Here is a 25,308-nt window from a genome sequence, read left to right on the forward strand (position 1 = left end):
AGGGTGAAGGTGAAGGTGAGGGTGAGGAGTAGGGTTACGTTTAGGGTGAAGGTGAGGGTGAGTGTGAGGGTGAGTTTGTGTGTTAGGGTTAGGGTTAGGGTTATGATTCGGTTTAGGTTGAAAGTGAGGGTGAGGGTTATGGTTTGGGTTTGGGTTAGGGCTAGTTTAGGGTGAAGGAGACGGTGAGGTTGAGAGTAAGGGTTAGTGTTAGGGTTAGGGATAGGTTTAGGTTGCAGGTGAGCGAGAGGATGAAGGTGAGGGTATGAGTTAGGGTTATGGTTAGGGTTAGGGAGAGGGTGAGGTCTATGATTAGTGTTAAGGTTAGGGTTAGGTTGAGGGTGAATGCCAAGGTCAGGGTTAGGTTTAGAGATATGGTTAGCATTAGAGTTAGGGTTAGGGTTAGGGTTAGTTTTAGGGTCAGGATTAGGGCTAGGGTGAGGGTCAGGGTGAGGATGAAGATGAGAGTGAGTGTTAGGGTTTGCATGATGGTGAGTGTGAAGGTTAGGGTTAGGGTTAGGGTGCGGGTTAGAATTAGGGTGAGGGTGAAGTTTAGGGTTAGAGTAAGGGTCAAGGTGAGGGTGAGGGTTAGGGTTAGGGTTAGGATGAGGTTGAGGGTGAAGTTTAGAATTAGGGTTAGGGTGAATGTTAAGTTGAAGGTGAGGGTGAGGGTTAGAGTGATGGTTAGTGTGAGGATGAGAGTTATGGTTAAGTTTAGGGATTGCGTTAGGGGGAGGGGGAGGGGCAGTGTTAGGGTGAGGGTGGAGGTTAGGGTTAGAGTTAGGGTGGGGGTGAGGCTTATGATTAGGGTTAGGTTTAGGCTTAGGATTAGGGTTTCAGTGAGAGTGAGGATGAGGTGGATGGTGAGACTTAGGGTTAGGATTAGGGTTAAGGTAAGTGTGAGGTGAAGGATAGGGTGAGGGTGAGAGTGAGGGTGAGTGTGAGGGTGAGGTTTGGGTTATGGTTAGAGTTATTGTTATGTTTAGGCTTAAGGTTAGGGTTAGGGTCAGGGTGAGGTTGAAAGTGGGGGTGAGGGTGAGTTTGAGGGTTAGTGACAGGGTTAGTTTTAGGGTTAAGGTTAGGGTGAGGCTGAAGGTGAGGGTGAGTTTGAGGGTTGGTGTTAGGGTTAGTGTTGCCATTAAGGTTACGGTTATTGTTAGGGTTAGGGGTAGGGTATGGGTAGGGTTTGAGGGGTAGGGTTAGGATTTTAGCCTTAGGGTTTTAGGGTTAGGGTTAGGTTTAGAGTTAGGGTTAGGTGTGGGTGAAATTGAGGGTGAGGGTGAGGGTTAGGATTAGTGTTAGGGTTAGGGTTAGGGTGAGAGTGAGGGTTGGGTTAGGGTTTAAGTTAGGGTTAAGTTTTGGGTTAGCGTTAGGTTTGGGTTAGGTTTAGGTTTAGGGTATGGATAGGATTACGGTTAAGGTTAGGGTTACTTATATATTAGGGTTAGGCTTAGCGTTAGGGTGAGGTTGAAGGTGATCATAAGGGGGAGTGTGAGGTTTAGGTTTAAGGCTGTGGTTAGGGTTAGGGTTCGTGTTAGGGTGAGGTTGTGGGTGAGGGTGAGGGTAAAGTTTAGGATTAGGTTTACGGATATGGTTAGCGTTAGGTTTAGTGTGACAGTGAGTGTGAGGGTGAGGGTTAGGGTTAGGGTTTGGCCTACTATTAGGGTTAGGGTTAGGGTTTGGGTTAGGGTTAGGATTAGGGTTAGGGTTAGGGTTAGGGTGAGGGTTAGGTTAGGGTTAGAGGTAGGATTGGGATTAGGGTTAGGGTGAGGTTGAGGGAGGTTAAGCTGAGTGTGAGGGTTAGGTTTAGGGTGAGGATGAGGTTGAGGGTGAGTGTTAGGGTGAGGGTTTGGGTTAGAGTTAAGTTAGGGTGAAGTTTAGGGTGAGGGCGAGGTTTAGGGTGAGGGTTAGTGTGCAGGTGAGGGTTAGGGTGAGGGAGAGGGTTAGGATATGTTTAGGGTTAGGGTTCCGTTGAGTGTTAGGTTTATGGTTAGGGATAGATTGAGGGTGATGGTGAGAGTGAGGGTTAGGGTTAGGGTGAGGGTGAGGCTGAATGTGAGGTTGAGGGTGAGTGCAAGTTTGAGGGTGAGGTTTAGAGTTAGTGTTAGGATTTGGGTGAGGGGGAGGGGAGGAGGGGGAGGGTTAGGTTTAGGGTTAGGGTTGGGGTTTGGGCTTAGTTCAGGGTGAGGGTGAGGGTGAGAGTGCAGGTTAGGGTTAGGGTCAGGTTTATGTTGAGGTTGTTCATGAGGGTGAGAGTTTGGGAAAGGGTTAGGGTTAGGTTTAGGTTTAGTTTTGGGATTAGGTTAGTTAGGGTTAGGGTTAGGGTTAAGGTTCAGGTTAGGTATATGGTAGGTTTTGGGTGAGTGTGATGATGAGATTGAGGGTGAGGGTTAGGGTTAGGTTTAAGGTTAGGGTTGGGGTGAGTGTGAGGGTTAGGGTTAGGGTTAGGGTTAGGTAATGATTAGGGTTAGAGTTTTAGTGTTAGGTTTACGGTTAGGGTTAGGGTTTTAGGATTAGGGTTTAAGGGTTAGGGTTAGGATTAGGGTTATTGTGAGCGTTAGGGTTAAGGTGAGGCTTAGGGTTATGGTGAGGGTGAGGTCGGGGTGAGGGTGAGGGTGTGACTTAGGGTTAGATATAATGTTAAGGTGCGGATGCGGTGAGGGATAGGGTGAGGGTGAGTGTGAGGGTGAGGTTTGGATTAATGTTAGGTTTAGGGTTATTGTTATGCTTGGGGTTTAGGTGAGGGTTAGGGTTAGATTTAGGTTCAGGATTAGGGCTGGGTAAGGGTCAGGGTGAGGATGAAGATGAGGGTGAGTGTTAGGGTATGCGTGAGGGTGAGTGTGAAGGTTAGGGTTAGGGTGAAGGTTAGGTTTAGGGTGAGGGTGAAGTTCAGGGTTAGGATGAGGGTGAGGGTGAGGGTGAGGGCGAGGATAAACCCCCCCAAAAAATAATTTAAGCTAGCAATATATAGATAGATAGATAGATAGATATAGATAGATAGATAGATAATCTAAACTATTCATGAACTCAAGGAATGAGGATCAATAATTGCAGCATTGCTTATTTATCTTGGTTTCATACTGAATTTTATTGTGATCACTATCCTTAAGAGAAATCTGAGAACCTGGAGAACAACAGAGTCTTGACAGAATGAATTTCTTCTTCCAGCACAGTGAGAACAATAACGTGGAATTGAATGATGATAAGCATGGCCACCAGGACCCTGCATGACCTAAAAGGTCTTTCATTAGTAGACTAAGTTCCTCTCATAGAGCTTATGTTAGAAATTTTGGGGCTGGGAGTGTGGCCTAGTGGTAGAGTGCTAGTATGCATGCATGAAGCCCTGGGTTCGATCCCTTGGTATCACACACAGGAAAACCCTGAAGTGATGCTATGGCTCAAGTAGTAGAAGACTACTAGTAGAACACAAAATTCGAAGACAGTGCCCAGGCCTTGAGTTCAAGCCTCAACACTTGAAAAAAAAGACATACATTTGGTCCATGATGGTATTTCCTGTACACACTTAACTTGCTCCCTCCTGTCTTCTATTGCCCTTGTCTAAGTACCCAGCTTCTGTGTGGTACAGTAATTCATTGGATCAGGACCACTTTTATATCTGCAATAGTTTAACCAATGGTTTATGGTGAGGGTGAAGTAGAGGATAAGGTTTAGGGTTAGGGTTAGGGTTAGAGTTGTAGGGTTAGGGTTAGGGATAGGGTTAAAGTTAGGGTTAAAGATAAGGGTTATGGTTAGAGTTCGTGTTAGGGACCATTAGGCTTAGGGGTAGTGTTAGGGTTAGGGTTAGCGTTAGGGTTAGTATTAGGGTTAGGTTTCGGCTTAGGGTTTGGGTTAGGGTTAGGGTTAGCGTTAGGGTTAGAGTTAGGGACGCTTAGGGTTAGGGTTAGGGTTTGGGACCCTTAGAGTTGAGGGTAGGGTTAGTGTTAGGGTTAGGGTTAAGGACCCTTATGGATAATGTTAATGTTTGGGATCGGGTTATAGTTAGGCGTTTGGATCAGGGCTAGCTTTAGGTATAGGATTAGGGTCAGTGTTAGGTTTAGGGGTAGGTCTAGGATTAAGGTAAGGATTAGGGTTAGGGTTAGGGATAGGGATAGGTTAGGGTTAGGGTAAGGGTCAGGGTGAGGCTTAGGGTCAGGGTTAGGGTTAGGGTTAGGCTTAGGTTAAGGGTTAGGGTTTAGGTTTAGGGTAAGGTTTAGGGTTAGGGACCCTTACGGTTAGGGTTATGGTTAGGGTTAGGGTTATGGCTAGGGCTAGGCTTAGGTTTATTGTTTGGGTTAGGGTTAGGGTTAGGGTTAGGCTAAGGTCAGGGTTATGGTTAGGGTTAGGGTTAGAGTTAGGGTTAGAGTTAGGATCAGGGATAGGGTTAGGTGTTAGGGTTAGTGTTACGGTTAGGGTAGGGGTTTGGGTTATGGTCATGATTAGGGTTAGGGTTAGGGTTAAGATGAAGGTGAGGGTGAGTTTGAATGTGAGTTGAGGCTTATGATGAGGGTGAGAGTTATTGTTAGGGTTAAATTTAAGATTAGGTTTAGGGTTACTTTTAGGGTTACAGTTAGGATGATTTTAGGGTTGGTGTTAGTGTTACGGGTAGCCTTAGCTTTAGCGTTACCTTAAGTGTTAGGGTTAGGGTTAGGTTTTGGGTGAGGGTGAGAGTTAGGGTAAGGGTTAGGGTTAGTGTGAGGGTGAAGGTTAGGTTTAGAGTTAGAGTTAGGGTTAGGGTTAGGGTTAGGGTTAGGTTTAGGGTGTTAGTGTTAGGGTTGGGTTATGGTTATGGTTTGGGTCGGGATATGTTTAGGGTTAGGGTTTGCATTAAGGTTAGGGTTAGGTTTAGGTATAGGGCTACAGTTAGGTTTAGGGATTTAAAGTTAGGGTTTTTAGGATTAGGTTTGGGTTAGTGTTAGGTTTGGGGTTAGGAATAGGATTAGTGTTAGGTTTAGGGTTAGTGTGGGCGATGGGTTAGTGTTAGAGATAGGGTAGTGTTCGTTTTAGGGTTAGGGTTAGTGTGAGGGTGAGGGTGAGGGTTAGGGTTAGGGTTAGGGTGAGTTTTAGATTTATGGTTAGGGTTAGTGTTATGGTTAGGGATAGGGTTAGAGTTGTAGGGTTAGTGCTAGTGTTAGGGTTAAGAGTTAGGGTGAGGGTGAGGGTGAGAGTGAAGTAGAGGACAAGGTTTAAGGTTAAGGTTAGTCTCAGTTTTAAGTTTATGGTTAGGGTAAGAGTTTGGGTTTTAGCCTATGGTCAGGGTTAGTGATAGTGTTAGAGTTGTAGGGTTCAGGTTAGGGTTATGGTTATGGTTTGGGATGGGGCTAGAGATAGGGTTAGGGTTAGGGTTAGGGTTAGGGTTAGGGTTAGTGTTAGGGTTAGAGTTATGGACCCTTAGGGTTAGGGAGAGTGTGAAGGTGAGGTTTGGAGTTAGGTTTAGGGCGAGGGCGAAGTAGAGGATAAGGTTTAGGGTTAGGGTTAGGCTCAGTTTTAGGTTTAGGGTTAGGGTTAGGGATAGGGTTTTATGGTTTTGGTTAGGGTTAGTGATTGGGTTAGAGTTGTAGGGTTTGTGTTAGGGTTAGGGATAGGGTTAGGGTTAGGGTGAGGGTGAAGTAGAGGATAATGTTTAGGGTTAGGGATAGGCTCAGTTTTAGGTTTATGGTTAGGGTTAGGGTTAAGGACAGGGTTAGATTTGTAGGGTTAGGGTTAGGTTTAGGGATAGGATTAAGGTTATGGTTAGGGTTAAGTGTTAGGGTTAGCGTTAGGGTTAGGGTTATTGTGAGGGTGAGGTAGAGGATAAGGTTTAGGGTTAGGCTTAGGCTCAGTTTTAGGTTTATGGTTAGGGTTAGAATTAGGGTTTAAGGTTAAGTTTAGGGTTAGGGATAGGGTTAGAGTTGTAGGATTAGTTTTAGGGTTAGGGTTAGAGTTAGGGTCTGGATTAAGGGTTACGGTTAGGGTTAGGGTTAGGGTTAGGGTTAGGGTTAGGGTTAGGGTTGGGTACCCTTAGGGTTAGGCTTAGGGTTTGGGTTAGTGGTAGCATTAGCGTTAAGGTTAGGGTTAGGTTATGTTTAGGGTTAGGGCTATGGCTATGTTTAGGGTTAGGGTTAGTGTTAGGGTTAGGGTTAAGGGTTAGGGTTAGGGTTAAGATTAGGGTTATATTTAGGTTTATGTTTAGGTTTCGGGCTGGGGCTAAGGTTATGGTTAGGTTTCGGGTTAGGGTTAGTGTTAGGGTTAGGGAGAGGGTGAAGTAGAGGATACGGTTTAGGTTTAGGGTTATGCTCAGTTTTAGTTTAGGGTTAGGGTTAGGGTTAAGGTTAGAGTTAGGGTTAAGGATCAGGGTAGGGCTAGGGGTAGGGTTATGGTGAGAGTTAAGGTTAAGGTTAGGGTTAGGGAACCTTAGGGTTAGGGTTAGGGTTAGGGACCCTCATGGTTAGGGTTAGGGTTAGGGAACCGTAGGGTTAGGGTTAGGGTTAGGGTAGGTTTAGGGTTAGGTTGAAGGTGAAGTAGAGGATAAGATTTAGGGTTAGGATTCGGCTCAGTTTTAGGTTTATGGTTAGGGATAGTGTTAGGGTTTTAGGGTTAGTGTTAAGATTAGGGATAGGGTTAGAGACGTAGAGTTAATGTTACGGTAAGGATTAGGGTTAGGGTTAGGGTTAACGGTTCGTGTTAGCGTTAGTGTTAAGGTTAGGGACCCTTAAGTTTAGGGTTAGTGTTAGGGTTAAGATTAGGGTTAGGTTTAGGGTTAGTGTTAGGGTTCTAGGGTTATGGTTTGGGTTTAGAATAGGGTTATATTTGTATGGTTAGGGTTAGGTTTATGGTTAGGATTAAGGTTAGGGTTAGGCTCAGTTTCAGGATTATGGTTAGGGTTAGGGTTAAGTATTTAGGGTTTAGGTTAAGGTTAGGGATATGGTTAGAGTTGTAAGATTAGTGTTAGGGTTAGGGTTAGGGTTATGGTGAGGGTGATGTAGAGGATAAGGTTTAGCATTAGGTTTAGGCTCAGTTTTAGGTTTATGGTTAGTGTTTATTGTTAGGGTTTTATGGTTAGCGTTAGGGTTAGGGATAGGATTAGAGTTGAAGAGTTAGGTTTAGGGTTATGTTGAGGGTTAGGGTTAAGGGTTAGGGTTAGAGTTGTAGAGTTAGTGTTAGGTTTATGGATAGGTTTATTTTTAGGGTTGGGGTTAGGGACCATTAGGGTTAGGGTTAGGGTTGGGGTTAGGGTTAGGATTAGGGTTAGGGTTAGCATTAGGGTTATGGTTAGGGTTAGGTTTTGGGTTAGGGTTAGGGTTAGGTACCCATTGGGTTAGGGTTAGGGTTGGGGTTAGGGTTAGGGTTAGGAGTAGGGTTAGCGTTAGGGTTAGGGTTTGGGTTAGGGTTATGGTTAGGGTTATGGCTAGGACTAGGGTTATGGTTAGGGTTAGGGATATGGTTAGGATTAGAGTTAGGAGCCTTTAAGATTGCGGTTAGGGTTAGGGACACTTAGGGTTAGGGTTAGGGTTACTGTTAGGGTTATGGTGAGGTTGAAGTAGAGGATAAGGTTTAGTTTTAGGGTTAGGCTCAGTTTTAGGTTTATGGTTAGGGTTAGGATTAGGGCTTTAGGTTAGGTTTAGGGTTAGGGATAGGGTTAGTGTTGTAGGATTATTGTTAGGGTTAGGGTCAGCATTAGGGTTGGGTTAGGGTTAGTGTGAGGGTGAAGAAGAGTATAAGGTTTAGGGTTAGGGTTAGGCTCAGTTTTAGGTTTATGGTTAGGGTTAGGATTAGAGTTTTAGGGTTAGCGTTAGGGGTAGGGTTAGAGTTGTAAGGTTAGGGTTAGGTTTAGTGTTAGGGTTAGGGACCCTTAGGGTTAGGGTAGGTGTTAGGGTTAGATTTAGGGTTAGGGTTAGGGTTAAGGTTGGGGTTACTGTTAAGGTTAAGGACACTTAGGGTTAGCGTTATGGTTAGGGTTAAAGTTAGGTTTAGGGTTAGGGTTAGGTTTAAGAACACTTTGATTTAGCTTTAGGGTTAGGGTTAGGGTTAGGGTTGGGGTTAGGTTTAGGGTTAGGGTGAGGGTGAAGTAGAGGTTAAGGTTTAGGGTAGGGTTAGGCTGAGTTTTAGGTTTATGGTTAGGGCTAGTGTTTAGGTTTTAGAGTTAGGGATAGTGTTAGTGTTAGGGACCCTTAGCTTTAGGGTTAGGGTTAGAGTTAGGGTTAGGGTTAGGATTAGGTTTAGCGTTAGGATTAGGGTTTGGGTTAGGGTAATGGTTAGGGTTAGGGGTTGGGCTAGGGTTAGGTTTAGGGTTATGGTTATGGTTATGGTTAAGGATTAGGGATAGGTATGGGGTTAGTTTAGGGACCCATATGGTTAGGGTTAGTGTTAGGGTTAGGGTTAGGATTAGGGTTAGCATTAGGGTTAGAGTTTGGGTTAGGGTTATGGTTAGGGTTAGGACTAGGGTTAGGGTTAGGGTTAGTGTGAGGGTGAGGGACCCTTAAGGTTACAGTTAGGTTTAGGGAACCTTAGGTTTAGTGTTAGGTTTAGGGTTAGGCTTAGGAGTTACCAGTTAGGGTTAGCATTAGGTTTAGGGTTAGCAGTTAGGGTTAGTGCTAGGGTTAGGGTTATGGTTAGGGTTAGGGTTAGTGTGAGGTTGAAGTAGAGGATAAGGTTTAGGGTTAGGTTTAGGCTCAGTTTTAGGTTTATGTTTACGATTAGGAATTGGGTTTGGGGGTTATGGTTAGGGATAGGGTTAGGTTTGTAGGATTAGTGTTAGGGTTAGGGTTAACGTTAGGGTTAGGGTGAGGGTGAAGTAGAGGATAAGATTTAGGGTTAGGGTTAGGCTCAGTTTTAGGTTTCTGGTTAGGGTTAGGGTTAGGGTTTTAGGGTTAGGTTTAGGTTAGGGATAGGGTTAGAGTTGTATGGTTAGGGTTAGGGTTAGGGTTAAGGGTTACGCTTAGATTTAGGTTAGGGTTAGGTACCCTTAGGGTTAGTTTTAGGGTTAGGGTTAGGATTAGGTTTAGTGTCAGCCTTAGAGTTATTGTTAGGTTTAGAGTTAGAGTGAGGATGAGGTGAGATTGAGGCTGGGGATGATGTAAATCGTTAGGATAAGGCTTAGGCTTAGGCTTATGGTCAGGTTGAGTGTGAGGGCGAGCAGAAGGGTTAGGGTTATGTTTATTATTATGGTTAGGTTTAAGGTGAGTTTCAGGGTTAGGTTGGGGGTGAGAGTTAGGGTGAGGATTAGTGTTAGGGTTAGTTTTACGGTTAGACTTAGGGATAGGTTTAGGGTGAGCGTGAGGTTGAGAGTTAAGGTTTGGGTTACCGTGCGTGTGAGGGTGAGTGTGAAGGTGACAATTAGGGTGGGGGTTAGGGTAAATGTTAGGCTTAGGGAAAGGGTTAGTGTGAGGTTGAGTGTGAGGGTGAGGGTGAGGGTTAGGGTTAAGGTTAAGGCTAGGTTTAGTGTGAGGATGAGGGTAAGTGTAGGGTTACAGTTAGGTTTAGGGTGATTTTGAGGGTGAGTGTTACAGTGATGGTTAGGGTTAGGGTGAGGGTGACTGTGATGGTGAGGGTGTGATTTAGGGTTTTGGTTATGGTTAGGGTTAGGTTTTGGGTCATGGTGAGAGTTAGGATTAGGGTTGGGGTTAGTGTGAGGGTGAGGGTTAGGGTTAGAGTTAGAGTTAGGGTTAGGGTTAGGGTTAGGGTTAGAGGTTTAGTGTTGGAGTTGGGTTATGATTATGTTTAGGGTCGGGATAGGTTTAGTGTTAGGGTTTGCATTAAGTTTAGGGTTAGGGTTAGGTTAGGTATACGGTTAAGTTTAGGTTTAGGGATTTAAAGTTAAGGTTTTAGGATTATGTTAGGGTTAAGTTTAGGGTTAGGGTTAGGAATAGGGTTAGGGTGAGGGAGAAGTAGAGGATAAGTTTTAGGGTTAAGGTTAGGCTCAGTTTTATGTTTATGGTTAGGTTTAGGGTAGGTTTTAAGGTTAGGGTTAGGGTTAGGTTAGGTTAGGATAAGGTTAGAGTTGTAGGATTAGTGTTAGGGTTAGGGATAGCATTAGGGTTAGGTTTAGGGTTAGGGTGAGGGTGAAGTAGAGGACAAGGTTTAATGTTAGGGTTAGGCTCTGTTTTAGGTTTATTGTTTGGGTTAGGATTAGGGTTTTAGGGTTAGGGCCAGGGTTAGGTGCCGGGGCCAGCCGGCAGCAAACCAGGGTTCGCAGATTGGGATTCCTGAAATAGGGGCAAGGACTAGAAAAAATTAAAAGAGTGACAAACAGATGGAGTCCGGGAGGTCTGCAGCCCAGGTAAAGACTGCAGCCCAGTTTATTTCAAGTTCTGACCTTAAATACTCTTCTTAAAACTAGGGAACTGCCAGAGGCTACATTCATACAAAATACTAATCAAGTCACAAATAGGATAAATGAGACGTGATTAACATTGCTTAAAGTCATCCTAATAAGAACTGATTGACATTGCTTAAAGTTATCCTGATAAGAGTTAATGATTGTTGTCCTTAATGTACTATGCTGTCTCTCATCTCCTTTGCTGTCCCTTGGTTATCTCATATTGGTATAGTATCTCACTTTGTTATCTGATATATTGAATTTATTTGTATTTGGATATTTGAAATTTGATAGGGAAGGGGGGAAAACCAAGACGGGTGGGGGTTGTGGGGGGGGGAGGGAAACGGGTACCAAGACATGTGAAAGGGTATCAATGTATGTGAATTAATGCACCTTCTATCTGGCAAATATCATGTAACCCTTTTACTAATTACAATAAAAAAAATAAAAAAATAAAAAATAAAAAAAGAACAGCAAAAAAATAATAAATATATCATCTTTACAAGGGTAAAAAAAAATAACTGATTGATAAAAAAAAAAAAGAAAGTAGCCGGGGCTTTGGGAAGGGCAGTGGTTTTCAGCGGCTCATGCCTGTAATCCTAGCTACTCCAGAGGCTAAGATCTGAGGATCAAGAGTCAAAGCCAGCCCAGCACAAAAGGACCTGAGAATCTTAACCTCCAATTAACCTCTAGAAAATGGGAAGTGGGCTTTAGCTCAAGGGTAGGGCAGTCGCCTTGAGCTGAAGAGCTCAGGGACAGCACCCACACAGAGTTCAAGCCCCATGACCCACACAAAAAAGAAAGAGAGAGAGAGAGAGAGAGAGAGAGAGAGAGAGAGAGAGAGAGAGAGAGAGAGAGAGAGAAAGAGAAAGAAAGAAAGAAAAAGTAACAAAGTAGATTAGTATTCATCTTGAGATAAAAGGAGCTTTACAAATTGTGTTTTTCCTGAGTGGTCCAATCTTAATCTTCCATGTCAGTTCTGAGTGTAGAACCCAGTTCTCAGTAGCCTCCCCAAGTGAGTGCTGAGCAGAGACCTGTGGTCTGCTCCTCTTCCATTTCAGTTCTCAGTATATGTAGCAGGGAGGGAGGGTTCAGTCTGGTGGGTGTGACAAATGAGTTAACATGAAACATTTTCTAAAATAAACATTACTCTGCTGGGGGTATGTATGGGTCATGGGGCTCAATCTCGGCCTGATTGTTTTCCCTGAGCTCTTCAGCTCAAGGCTGCCCCCCTACCCCTTGGCCTGGTCATTGTCTCTGAGCTCTTAGGCTCAAGGCTACCACCCTACCCTACAGCCAAGGTCCACTTCCCATTTTCTAGAGGTTAATTGGAGGACCCTTGAAGCACAGGGTCACTTCTGGTTTTCTGGTGGTTAATTGGAAATAAGAATCTCATGGACTTTAGTGCCTGGGTTGGCTGTGAACTGCAGTCCTCAGATTTCAGCCTCTTAAGTAGCTACGATTACAGGCATGAGCTGCCGTGCCTGGCCATTAAAAGTTTTTGTTAAGCTCTAGAGCTTCAAGAACCTAGAGGAAGCTGGCAGCTCTGTAGATAACTCTTTTCTTTTTAATTTTTTGCCAGTCCTGGACCTTGAACTGGGGACCTGAGAACTTTCCTGGGGCTTTCTCAAGGCTAGAGCTCTACCACTTGAGCCACAACACCATTTCTGGCTTCTTTTCTGTGTATGTGGTACCGAGGAATCAAACCCTGGTCTCGCATGCTAGGCAAGTACTCTACCACTAGGCTAAACTCCTGGCCCTGAAGATAACTTTTTTTCTGATGTTATGTATTGAACTTCTATGTAAGATTTAATTTCAGAGTGGATTCTATTTCTTAAAAATACTTAACCATGCTAGGCTCAGTGGCTCACACCTGTAATCCTAGGTACTCAAATGGCTGAGATCTGAAGATCAAGGTTCAAAGCCAGCCTGGGCACAAAAGGACCTGAGACACTTTTCTCCAATTAACCAATAGAAAACAGTAAGTGGGTCCTGGCTCAAGGGCAGGGCGGTAGCCTTGATCTGAAGAGCTCAGGGACAGCACCCAGGCCCATAACCCACAAAAAACCATAACCCACAGTTCAAGCCCCATAACCCACAAAAAAAAACAGAAAAACAAAAAAGGATTGCTCTTTAACATATGAAAACTTTGACTTTTCCACTTGAATATTATTGTATACTTTTGAATAATGATTTCCTATTTGATCACATTCAGAGAAATAATTACTTATACAGCCAAAGTTGAATAAAAACCACTTACAAAACTTCTGTAAGTGGCAAATAAAGGTTTCTTTCTTTAATTTATGCTTTTATAAATTTTATTTTTGCCAGTCCTGGGCCTGACCTCAGAGCCTGAACACAGTCCTTGGACTTACTCAAGGCTAGAGTTCTACCACTTCTGGCTTTTTTCTCTGTATGTGGTACTGAGGAATTGAACCTGGGTAGAATGCTAGGCAAGCATTCTACCACTAGGCCAAACTCCCAGTCCTTTTGATTTATGCTTTAATTTCCCACATATACAACTGTTTTTTATTGGTTGGTTGGTTGGTTGGTTTTAATTTTTAGTTTTTCAGTTGTGGGGCTTGAACTCAGGGCCTAAGCACTGTCCTTGGGCTTTTCTCAAGGCTAGAGGTCTACCACTTGAGCCTCAGCACCACTTCCAGCTTTTCTCTGTGTATGTGGTACCAAGGAATCAAACCCCAGTCTTCCTGCATGCTAGGCAAACACTGTACTACTAGGCCAAACTCCTGGCACCACACAACTGGTTTTGTGATGATTTTGTTGATCATTAATACTTCTTAGAACACAGATTTTTAGTATTTTATTTTTGCCAATCTGGGCTTGAGCTCAGGACCTGAGCTTTTAACTTTCTCAAGGCTAGAGCGCTACCACTTGAGCCTCAGCACCACTTTTGGCTTTTTTCTATGTATGTTGTACTGAGGAATCGAACCCAGGTCTTCTTGTATGCTAGGGAAGCACTGTACTAGTAGGCTAAACTCCTGGACCTTTTTCTTTTCTTTCTTTTTATTTCAAGTCCTGGGATTGAACTCAGGGTCTGAGCTTTCCTCAAAGCTAGAGCTCTATCACTTGAGCTATAACACCATTTCCACTTTTCTATGTATGTGGTATTGAGGACCCAACCCGGGTCTCCATGCATGCTAGGCAAGCACTCTAACCACTAGGCAAAACTTGGCCTAGATTTGGGGGTTTTGTGTTTTTTGCCAGTCCTGAGACTTGGACTTAGGGCCTGGACTTCTTTTGCTCAAGACTAGTACTTTACTACCTGAGATACAGCTCTACTTTTTTTTTAATGTGGTACTGAGTAGTGGAACCCAGGTTTTCATACATGCTAGGCAAGCAGTCTACCACTAAGCCACATTCTCAGTCATATAGTTTTGACTACAGTAATCTTCACCTATTGAGTTAGTTCCACAGACCCCCATAATAGGTGAAAATTCATGAAGCAGCAGCCTTATATAGTCATGCCTCACTATGTTGTGGGTCACTTATTGCTACTCTGAGAATTTTCACCTGTAGTGTGAGTCTCTGGAATATAATTACCATAATAGATAAGGGATCACTATTTACTTTTTTTTCCAGTCCTGAGGCTTGAACTCAGGATCTTGGCACTGTCCCTGAGCTTTCTTTGCTCAAGGCTAGCACTCTACTACTTAAGCCACAGTACCACTTCTGGTTTTTTCTGTTTATGTGGTACTGAGGAATGAGGAATTGAACCCAAGACTTCATGCACACTTGGCAAGTACTCTACCACCAAGCCCCACTCTCAGCGCATATTTGTTTTTAAAAACCTGCAATACAGTGAAGCCACAATAAGTGGACTGTGGCATAGAGAGAGACAACTATACTAAAATATTCATTACTATCCTTTATTGTTGTTCTTGGTCCTAGTTGCCTCAATGCTTTCCCTGAGTTCTTCAGTTCAAGGCTAGTGCTCTACCACGTTGAGCCACAGTGCCACTTAGGGTTTTCTGGTTGTTCATTGGAGATAAGAGTTTCAGCGACTTTCATACCTGGGCTTCCTTTGAACCTTGATCCTCAGATCTCAGCATCCTGAGTAGCCACTGGCACCTGGCTGTAAATTACTTTCTATGATGTAATATATTTGCATGTATGAAAATAGAACAATGAGCCAGGCAGTGTGGCTCACACCTGTAAGTCTAGCTATTCAGGAGACTGAGATTTGAGGATTATGGTGCAAAGCAAAGCAGCACTAAAGAACTTGAGCTTCTTCTCTCCAGTTAATCATTAGAAAATGAGAAGTGGGGTTGTGGCTCAAGGGGTAAGGCTGTAGCCTTGAGCTGAAGAGCTCAGGCACACCACCCAGGCCCAGAATTCCAGCCCCCTCGACCAACCAAAAAAAGAAAGAAAGAAAAGAAAATAGAACAATGATTTGTGTAACCATAACTCATGCCTTTAATCCTTGCTGTTTAGGAGGCTGAGGTCTATCTGGTGGCAGATAACTTCCTAACTCCATTTCCAAAATAGTCAAGAAAGAGCAGGTGGGCTCATGGGTAGAGCACTCACTGTACAAACAAACACATGAGGTCCTGAGTTGAAGCCCCTGTACCACACCAAAAGAATTAATTAAAAAACAGAAGAGTACTGAAATTACTTTAAGAAGAGGATAGGGAGTAAGTTTAATCAGAATACATCGTATGTCACAATAATCTCCCTTGTTCAAGAAAAACATTCCCTAGAAAATAATTATCAGGGCTGGGAGTATGGCCTAGTGGTAGAGTGCTTGTTTGCATGCATAAAGCCCTGGGTTCGATTCCTTGGTACCACATACACAGAAAAAGCTGGAAGTGGTGCTGTGACTCAAGTGGTAGAGTAGTAGCCTTGATAAAGCTCAAGGGCAGTGGCCAGGCCCTAAGTTCAAGCCCCAGTCTGGTAATAAATAATAAATAAAACAACAAATAAATAATAAATAATAATTAATAAAACATTGGAAGATACTCTTTATGTAACAGAAAACAATAGAAAAATATAGGTGGGAGTTGATGGTTAGGGGTGTATTATACTATTCTCTATACAATTGAATGTATGAAATTTCCTTAAGAAGGAGCTTATAAAATCTGTAATATAGTGAGATTTACACCACTGTTTAAAACAATTTCTCTGCCAACACATGTTAAACTGTGATGCTCGCATTTGAAAGTAATTATCAGTAATTTGTTTGTATTGTATTCCTTTGTAAACAAAGATTGAAAATGTGATTCGAGAAAGGGATTTGCTTCCTGGGAAAACAGGCACAATAATGGATTATCGGGACATGGTCTGCAGGAGGGTCAAGATGAAGGGAATTCCCTATTGCCTGATCAAAAAGGTAGACCAGACATCTCTTTGGATGATGAAGAAAGAGGGCACGCAAATACTTCTGATGATGTTGTATTTTCCTGTTACCGGGGCCTGCCGGCAGCGAACCAAGATTCCTGAAATAGGGGGCAAGGACTGAAAAAAATAGAAGAGAGACAAACAGATGGGGTTCGGGAGGTCTGCAGCCCAGGTAAAGACTGCAGCCCCGTTTATTTCCAACTCAAGGCTTATATCCTTTCTTGAAACCAGGGAACTGCCAGGTGTTACATTCAGATGGTAAATCAGGGAACTGTTGGGGGTTACATTCATATGGTAAATCTCAGGTCATTTAAACAGAACAAGGCCAGAAAACAATAAGACAATAAGTAATTGTCTGATGCAAATCAAAGTATGGTTTGATTCCACTCTGGCTCCCAACATATCCCCTGTCTTTATTTTAAAAGAAACGCAAGTGCAATTTCTACTCTTTCCAATACCTCTAATTTATCCTGTCTTACTTTCCAAAAATGACTCTGGTCCCTTTATCTAAAGGGGATTGATGGGTGGAGATTCAGCTTTTGTGACATCTTTAAGCTGAGTCAGGGGCGTTGTCTCTGTGCTTGACCAAGGACCTTAAAAAGTCTAGCCTGTTTTATCAAGGGGTTGCAAGGATTCGATATCAGGAACAATAATTTGCTCCAAACTAGAGATCATATTTAACATTTAACAACTGCACAAACCATCTTTGGCTAGAATAGTGTAGCTTACTTAGCATCCATTTGCAAAGGCATTTTCTTGATTGTCTGGGGAACTAAATCTCTGTAACCTTAACAATGCTTCAGTTGCCAGATCTAAACAGATTAATAGAGACACAAGCCCCAGATCCACAAACTTTCCTGAATTTGTGGCTGGTGTCAAATCAAAAATTCGCGCAGTTAGGACTTTAAACTACCTACTATCTTGCCCAGTTATGAAAGGCATGGGCATTAGTAAGGCATGCTTACCAACTATTCTATGACCTCCTGGCTCTGATTAATATTGAATGGCCAAGCACAAGTGACTCTAGGCTCTGACACCATCTCTGCCATCCAAGCAGAGGCTTTCTGCATCTGGATGCTTTATTTCTTTTGTCCCAGTAGTGTCTCTCCACACAGGGATGAACAACCCATTGGCATTTCACTTTGTTGGTTGCTGGACTTGAACTCGGGGCCTGGGTGCTGTCCCTCAGCTCTCCAGCTCAAGGCTAGCACTCTGCCACTTTGAGCTCCAGAGCAACTCTGTCCCAGCATTTTGCTGGCAGATTAAACACCACAGTCTCACATGGACTTCCCTTTGCCCAGGTTGGCTCGAAACTACAGCTTTCAGATCAATGAGTCCTACAAAAGCCCATGATACTCCAATTAAAGCAACAAGGTGGTCAACACAGAAATAGTCTCTAAGCATGATCTTACCTGGAACCTGGTAAGAGCCAAAGTTACATCTGAATAAGGATTGCTGTCCTTCTCCATGGCCCAGCTGGAAATTGCTATAAGGAGACTTGTAAGAGCAGGCTATATAGCAATTAAGCAATCATTTTGGTAGTCCTAATTTTTCCTTTTTTTTGAGGGGGGGTTTGCTTAAACAATTAACACTATAGCCTTTATTTGCATTTGAAAAACTTTTAAGGGTTCAAAGAACTCCTTTTGTTTCCAGGCCCCCTAGGGATCAAGGCACTCCCTTTGCCTTTTAGAAGAGGCTTTTTGTTTTATCCTGCAGTTTAGATTATTACTGCCTAGGACTCCAACAACAGTTTAAACTCAAATAACAGTTTTTCCCTAATGCAAGAATTACAGACATCAGTGCACCAAAAGTCTAAGTCTGGACTTAGTTTCCTTCCTTTTTTAAAATACACCCAATTGTGAAGTAGTATGAAACCAAATCATAAGGAGATAAACCTTTAAACATTCACATTATCCACATTTTATCAGATTTTCAGTGTCAGTCTGTAGGAAAAGACAGATAGGCAAAGTTTCTGACATTGATAAACAAATTCACATTTAAATCTCTAATACATGTCTCCAAACTTTAACTTAAGGAAATAAATTCCAAATTCCCTAATACCTCTAGGCTAAACAGGATACAATGTTCACAATGTAAACAGCTGTATGCATTGCAATACCAGATTTTTAAAATGCAGATTTCAGGATCTTTAGAAAAAGACTTTTTACCAGTTTCTCTTTAAAATAATGCAATAATCCTTTGAGACATAGGAAGCATTTAAACCTAATACTTTTATTGAAGTTTAAACTTAGAATTACCCAATTGCCTTTGTGTTTAAGTATAAATTTATCCATTGTTTTACATAGCATGTTGACCATTTAACCTTGAACATATTCATTCACACCCAATTACACACATTCATACTCAAGGATCTTAAAGCACACAAAATTAATATTGGGCGTACATTATCCAGAAGTTTGTGTCAAGAGAGCTTTGCCAATTTTACTCTTGCAGGTGAGAGCCAGGTACAAAATAAAACTTTTTTTTGCCAGTCCTGGGCTTGAGCTCAGGGCCTGAGCACTGTCCTTGGACTTTCTCAAGGCTAGAACTCTACCACTTGAGTCTCAGCACCACTTCCGGCTTTTTCTATATATGTGGTACCAAGGAATTGAACCTGGGTCTTCGTGCGTGCTAGGCAAGCACTTTAACCACTAGGCCAAATTCCCAGCCCCACAAAATAAAACTTTTTACAAGGCAACTTAGCTGGAATTTATTTTTTCAGAGCTAGTTCCTGATGTTAGACATATTACCATAATACCTTTTACAGATGAAATTTGGGTGAGAGTCTTAAACTTAGGAGAACTAAGACTGAAGTTTGAGTCCTGCCACGAACTGTCTCCAGACTGTCACTTTAGCAGGTTGTTAGGAAACAGGAAACTAGACTAAGTCTGCAGCTGCTTTGTCTGGCCTTTGCTTACCTCAACTGTAGCCGATTGAGAGGGGCCATACCAGGCCCAAGTGGGGCCAAAACTTTTACTTCCTAGAAATATTTAAATTGATAACAAGGATGTGTGCTTGAGTACACACAGAAAAACCATAAGGATCCATTTTTAGAACTGGTACCAATTTTAAAGACAAAACTAGACAAGGAAAGATACCCAACGAAAAATATGTAACACAAACAAGACAGAGAAGCAGAGACTTTTAAGTAACTCCTAAACTTTTGATGGCATGCCTGGCCTTAAACTACCAGAATGATGGAAAGATAGATTTCCATTCCCTGGTAGCTGGCAGATAGAGGCCATCCTAACCTACCTACAAAAGACTCTGAAACAAAATCAGACATTGACATATAACAAAAAAATTGGACTCAATCAAATACACTTAACACAAAAACATGAGCTCAGATGAATGTTTTCACAAAACGACAAGAAACTCAGAAGGAGGGGTCAAGGTGTCCCTTGACTACCCAGGCCTTAGAGAGATTGCTGCATCCAGCTTTTTCCTCTCTGTTTTAGGCCCATAGTGCACCTTTTTTTAAAACAAAACAAAATAAAACACAGACATACAGGGGGTTGGCTGATTTCTACTTACCTCCGGAGGCCTTTGCATTTCACCTGGGCATCTTTTACAAAATAGGTTGTCAAGAAGAGGGATGGTAAAGACAAACTACTGCTTATCCAATGGGTGAAGGGGAATAGGGGAAAAAAAGAACAAAAACAATCCTTTATCCCAATAGCATGCAATTTGTAAAAGAACAATTATAACATGTTACATTAAATTGTGTAGAATCAATGAATATGTTAAAAGGTACATACATAATAGCAAAAGGAGGAGAAACACAGCTCATGCTGTTCTCTTGATAGGAAGAGCTGGGTAGAATTGGCTCCTGACCAGTCTAGTAGCTGTGAGGAAGTCCCAGTAATATTGGTGATTGACACACTGAGGAATCATGTGAATGTGTTGAACAAACAGATCAGGAGCAGCCCCATTGACATGTATGAATAACTCAAGTCCTTCCCACATTGCAGGATGCACCACTGGAGGGTTGGGGGTATAGGCCCAGTGAGTCTCTGCTTGGATGGCCACTGTCACTCTCCACAATCTGAACACAGCGTTCAGGCAGCCAGTGGGCGTCATTTTCTTCCTGTGAAAAAACACATACATGCCCTCGACCCCATGTTAGAATGGGATCGGGTCTGTGCCAAGCACCGGTTAGGGGATCCTTCCACTTTACTAAGGCAAAAGCACGCTGCTCTCTTTTTTCCCAAATCGCTGAGCAGCGGATAAATTATTTAAGTCCAAATTCAAAAAATGTAAAACAAATAGAGCATGATATTCACAGGGGTAGCAGGATACAATTCCCCTTTCTTTATTTTAAAAATTTGATGTTTTAATAATCCATTAGCTCTCTCCACAATACCCTGGCCCTGAGGATTATAAGGAATGCCTGTAATATGAGTGATATTATAAGAATGGCAGAAGGATTGAAATACATGTCCTGCATAACCAGGACCATTATCTATTTTAATTTGTGAGGGAATCCCCATCACAGCAAAACAGCCAAGGCAGTGGGAAATACAATGCTTAGTAGCTTCCCCAGCAAGGGGGGGGTGGCCAGGATAAAATTAGAATAAGTACTGTAACATGAACATATTTTAGCTGGCCAAATGATGGAATGTGTGTGACATCCATCTGCCAAATGTGATTGGAAAGCAGACCCCGTGGATTTACACCTGTATGGGGGGCTGGTGAAAAAGGGACACAATTGGAGCAAGTCTTAACTATTTGTCGTGCTGCTTCTCTAGATAATTTAAACTGTCAGCACAAGGCTCGACTGTTTTGATGGTGGATGGCATGTGACTGCTTTGCAAGTTCAGTCTGAGTTAAATAAACTCTGGTAGCAGAGCCAGTAACTGCATTGCCCTCACTTTAAGGGCCAGGAAGATTCGTGTGAGCTCAAACAAAGCCAAAAAAAACAGGGGTGATTATGAGAACAAAGCAAAGTTTGTACTTGGTGGAACTGAATGTTGGAGTTAGTAGTTTCAATAAAAGGAACAGTTTCTATGACTTGAAGAGAACGAATTACATATTGACTGTCTGAGTATAAGTTAAAGGGCTCACCTTGTAACAGGACAAGTGCCTGTAAAACAGCCTCTAATTCTACCTCTTGGGCAGAGGAAAAACCTGTAACCCAAGATTGAGTTTTTCCATTAATGGTTAAAGCAGCCATTCCATTAGAGGATCCATCTGTAAAAACTAAAGCAGCAGAAGACAAAGGCAAGGTCTGTACTATGGACGGAAAAAGAAATGTATGGCATGCAGCAAATTGGAGAAGTTTGTTAAATGGGTAGTGATGCAAAATTTTTCCTGTATAATTGGCCCAAGCAATAGCCCAAGAATTCCAATGGACGAATAGCCAATCTTGTTAATTTTTTAAGTATCCTTTGGGATTGCCATGGGTGAAGGCAAGCCGGACTGTAATGTCCTCATCAGTGTCATAGTTGCATTTACTTTTCTTAGATCTTGTAACAGCCTCCATTTACCTGATTTTTTCTTTATAACAAAAATTGGAGAATTCCATGGAGAGTTAGAAGGGGTTACATGTCCCAAACCAGCTGTTCCTGCACCGGCTGCTGAGCTGCAATGATTTTTTACCCTAATCCTTGTCTCGGTGGGTGAGACTGGGGTTGGAGTGGCTCTGGCCCTCCCTGTGCTGCTCAGCCTAGTCACCCAGAAGGGAGGAGGCCTTGATCAAGCAGCTGCTTAGTAACTGCAGCACTAGGACTAAACATATCCATGATATCACGACCCCATAAATTAATTGGCAAATGATCCAGGACAAATGGTTGAAAATGACCAGAGTGCTCTTCCTCATCTCTCCAAGCAAGGATTGCATTGCTCTGCTGTGGGTCAGTTGCATTCCCAATCCCTCATAGTGAAGTCATAGAGGTTGTCAGGGGCCATTGGGCTGGCCAATGTTTTTCAGATATCACAGACACATCTGCTCCTGTGTCTAATATTAAAGGGCTTTTAGTCATCTCAGGCCTCTCTTGTTTTATGCTTAGTACCCAATAGAGATCAGAGGATCCAAATCCTCTCTGTCCACGTGGGGTAGAGGAATTAGCAGTCCCCATGGGAAGTATAGCACCAGCTGTGCTATTCTCTGTCCTGCTGGGATTGATATTACATGCCTTTTAGCAGCATGAGCCGGGTTTAGTTGTGATGTACTGTGCCTGGTTGTAGTGCCTGTTAGGAGGCACTTGTTGCTAGGACCTTTAGACATGCATAAAGGTTGAGAAGGTGGTTGGGGCTGCAAGGCTGCAGCCAGAGGCAGTGTGAATAGGGGATAAGGATTAGAATAGGCCAAGATAGTGGCTGGGGGTTCATATCTATTTCCTACTTCTGGGGGGATCTCTGCTCTATCCCCATCTTAGATAGTAGATAGAGGATTTCTCTAAACATCTCCTCCACCATAGCTGGCCGGTCCTCATCATATCTTCCCTTCTTGTTATCCAAACCTGAATTCTTATACTCAATATCTACTGGCTGTTCCCTTCTCAAAATCTCATTTAGACTCTCTCGGGCTGTGGCACATGGCTCAGCCTCAGGTTTCTCAGAAGGGTTCTCTAATTCAAGATTAAGTTCAGCATTCTCATGTTGACGATCTAAACATTCATTTACTAAATTCCATAAAGTAATAGCCTCTGCAGGGGTCTTTTCAGGGCCATTTACACCATAATAATCTTGAATTCCTTTCCCTATCCTTAGCCAGGTTTCTAAATTTAGGGTTCCCTCCTCTGGAAACCACGGGTATGCCTCCTCGATAAACTGTAGGAAGCTCTCAAGCTGCCCTTGTCCCACCCGTTTCAAGTATGTCTCTTAGGACCGGCACATATAGCCTGCGGCCATCTTGACCCATAATTTTTTACTCCCGACAATACAGCCTCCCGCTCTCTCACTCTCTTAAGATCCTCTCTTGAGTCCTATGACGTGTCACTCACCACAGCGGGGTCCTCCACCGTTGTCCCAGATTTTCAGAGTCCCTGTTCGGGCGCCACTTGCCAGGGCCTGCCGGCAGCGAACCAAGATTCCTGAAATAGGGGACAGGGACTGGAAAAAATAGAAGAGAGACAAACAGATGGGGTTCGGGAGGTCTGCAGCCCAGGTAAAGACTGCAGCCCCGTTTATTTCCAACTCAAGGCTTATATCCTTTCTTGAAACCAGGGAACTGCCAGGTGTTACATTCAGATGGTAAATCAGGGAACTGTTGGGGGTTATATTCATATGGTAAATCTCAGGTCATTTAAACAGAACAGGCCAGAAAACAATAAGACAATAAAGCAATTGTCTGATGCAAATAAAAGTATGGTTTGATTCCACTCTGGCTCCCAACATCCTGTGACCTGGAATCCAATGGCAGTGCACCTTACACCTTAAAATGTGACAGTAGTGGTCCTGCTCCTGAAAATGTGTCAATCGTCCTTGAAGATTATTCTGGTTCTTCAGAAAGTTCAAGTGATGGCAGCAAATTGGAAGATGCAGAGTCTGATGATAGCAGTATTCCCAGAAACAGCCTCCTGTCTGTTGTGGTTGTGCCATGATTGTGCCAAAGAATGCCACATTACCCATGGATGAAACAATTCCTTGTTCTTCTCGGAGCAGTCAGAGTTTAGACATTATTCTGGTCATTGGGAAGATGAGAGATTAGCGTCAAGGAGACATTCCTACAACGAAAAGTTCGAGACTATGACAAAAGCTGTCCTCAAACCAAAAAGTTATTCCTTCATAAAGGAGTGGAGAAGAATCCCAAAATTTCTTTTACACAGTTCAGCAGAACACAAGTAGACAAGCAGTATCTGCTTGAAATGGCTCATCATCCTCAGAGCGATGGAGTGGACAGTACCAGTCATGCTGATGGAAAATCTGACTCTCTAGCTCACCTAACTTCAGAGGATCTAGTAAAAGCCAAAACATCTAGACAACACAAATAGCTGCCAGTGTATTCTTCTGATGATTTTGAAGAGGTCCCACATAAGTCCCAGGAACTGATCACTTTTCCTAATTGGCCAGATAGTAGACTGGGCAAAATAGCGCTCAGTTTCTTTTTCCTCTTTAGATATCTCCCATCTGGACAGTTTGCCTTCCTCAGAGGAGTTCAGAAACCTGGGATGGGACTTCCCTCAACAAGAAAGACCTACTACCACCTACCAGCAACCCAACAGCAGCTTTGGGTCTTATGGTGCACACAAATATTGCCAAACTGTGGAACGGTATGGTGGGACCCATAATTACTGGCATGGCAATGGCTACTGGAACCTTAGATCAGCCGGCAGGCCTCCCAGAGCTGGAATCACTTACGATCGAATTCAAGGTCAGGATCCAGATTCCTTAACAGATGACCGAGAAGGAGAAGAGAGTTGGGATCAGAGAGGTGGATCCCACTGTTCAAGCCAGTCCAATAAATTTCTTCTCTCCCTTCAGAAGGATGTGGGATCTGTGCAAGCCCCCCCCCCAAATAAGCAGCAATTCCATTAAAGACCCCATAGCTGTGAATGAAAAAAAAGAGTTTTCCAAAACCTTGGGGAAAAAATGATATCAAAAGTAGAGGGCCTCCCAAAAAACGGAGGCAGGAATTAGAGAGTGACTCTGAAAGTGAAGGCGAGCTTCAAGACAGAAAGGAAGTCAGAGTGGAGATAGAGCAGGAAGAGACATCAGGGCCTCTACACTCAGAGCTGATCGGGCCTTCCTGCATTATGGATGACTTCAGGGACCCACAGCAGTGGAATTGCCAAGCAGGGAAAGATGCCTTGTTACTTTGATCTTATCAAAGAAAATGTTTATTTGACAGAAAGGTGAGTCAAATCAAGGCTTGCATGACACATTTTTAGATTCTTGTTAAGTGATGTAAAGTAAAAATCTATAAAATGTTTACCTATTTGGATATATTATATGTTCTCCACCTACCTTGCCCCACCCCTGGAAAAAAAATAATATGCCTAATTTTTTCTCTCATTTTGTCTTTGAATCTACAAGTATAATAGTTAAGTTTCTCTCAAATTCTTTTTTTGGTTCGTCATGACACTTGAACTCTACCTGGGCTCTGTCCCTGAGCTCTCCAGCTTGAGGCTACTGCCATACCCCTTGAGCAACAGCACCACTTCAATTTTCTGGGAGTTAATTGGAGACTTTAGTGCCTGGGCTGGCTTTGAACCTTAATTCTCAGATCAGCCTCCTGAGTAGGATTACAGGTGTGAGCCACCACCCCCAGCCTCCAGTTCTTTTTCATGACAAAGTGACAGAAGGAGTTAGGGACTGCTTGTTCACATCTGTAATCCTTGCTACTCGGGAAGCTGAGATCTGAGGAGCATGGTTCAAAGCCAGCCTGGGCAAGAAAGTCTATGAGACTTACCTGAAGTGGCGCTGTGGCTCAAGTGTTAGAGTACTAGCCTTTAGCTGAAGAGCTCAGGACAGTTCCCAGGCCTAGGACCAAAACAATGGGGGCTGGGGGGAGGTGACAGAAGGACTAAGAAGGGCCAGGAGTTTGGCCTAGTGGTAGAGTGCTTGCCTAGCATGCATGAAGCCTTGGATTCGATTTCTTGGTACCACATACACAGAAAAAGCCAGAAGTGATACTGTGGTTCAGTGGTAGATCTCTAGCCTTGAGAAAGTCCAAGCACAGTGCTCAGGCCCCAAGTTCAAACCCTAGGACTGGTTTAAAA

The 25,308-nt window shown here is 43.2% G+C and overlaps 1 pseudogene; it reads left to right on the forward strand.

Annotated features, from left to right (window-relative positions):
* Positions 1-24,182, forward strand: part of LOC150042157 (histone-lysine N-methyltransferase SETD2-like) — a 74,305-nt pseudogene extending 50,123 nt beyond the window's left edge.
* The last annotated feature ends 1,126 nt before the right edge of the window (positions 24,183-25,308 follow it).

Source organism: Megascapheus bottae, chromosome 36 (genome assembly GCF_031878675.1).
Source record: "Megascapheus bottae isolate mThoBot1 chromosome 36, mThoBot2.hap1, whole genome shotgun sequence".
Classification (NCBI taxonomy): domain Eukaryota; kingdom Metazoa; phylum Chordata; class Mammalia; order Rodentia; family Geomyidae; genus Megascapheus; species Megascapheus bottae.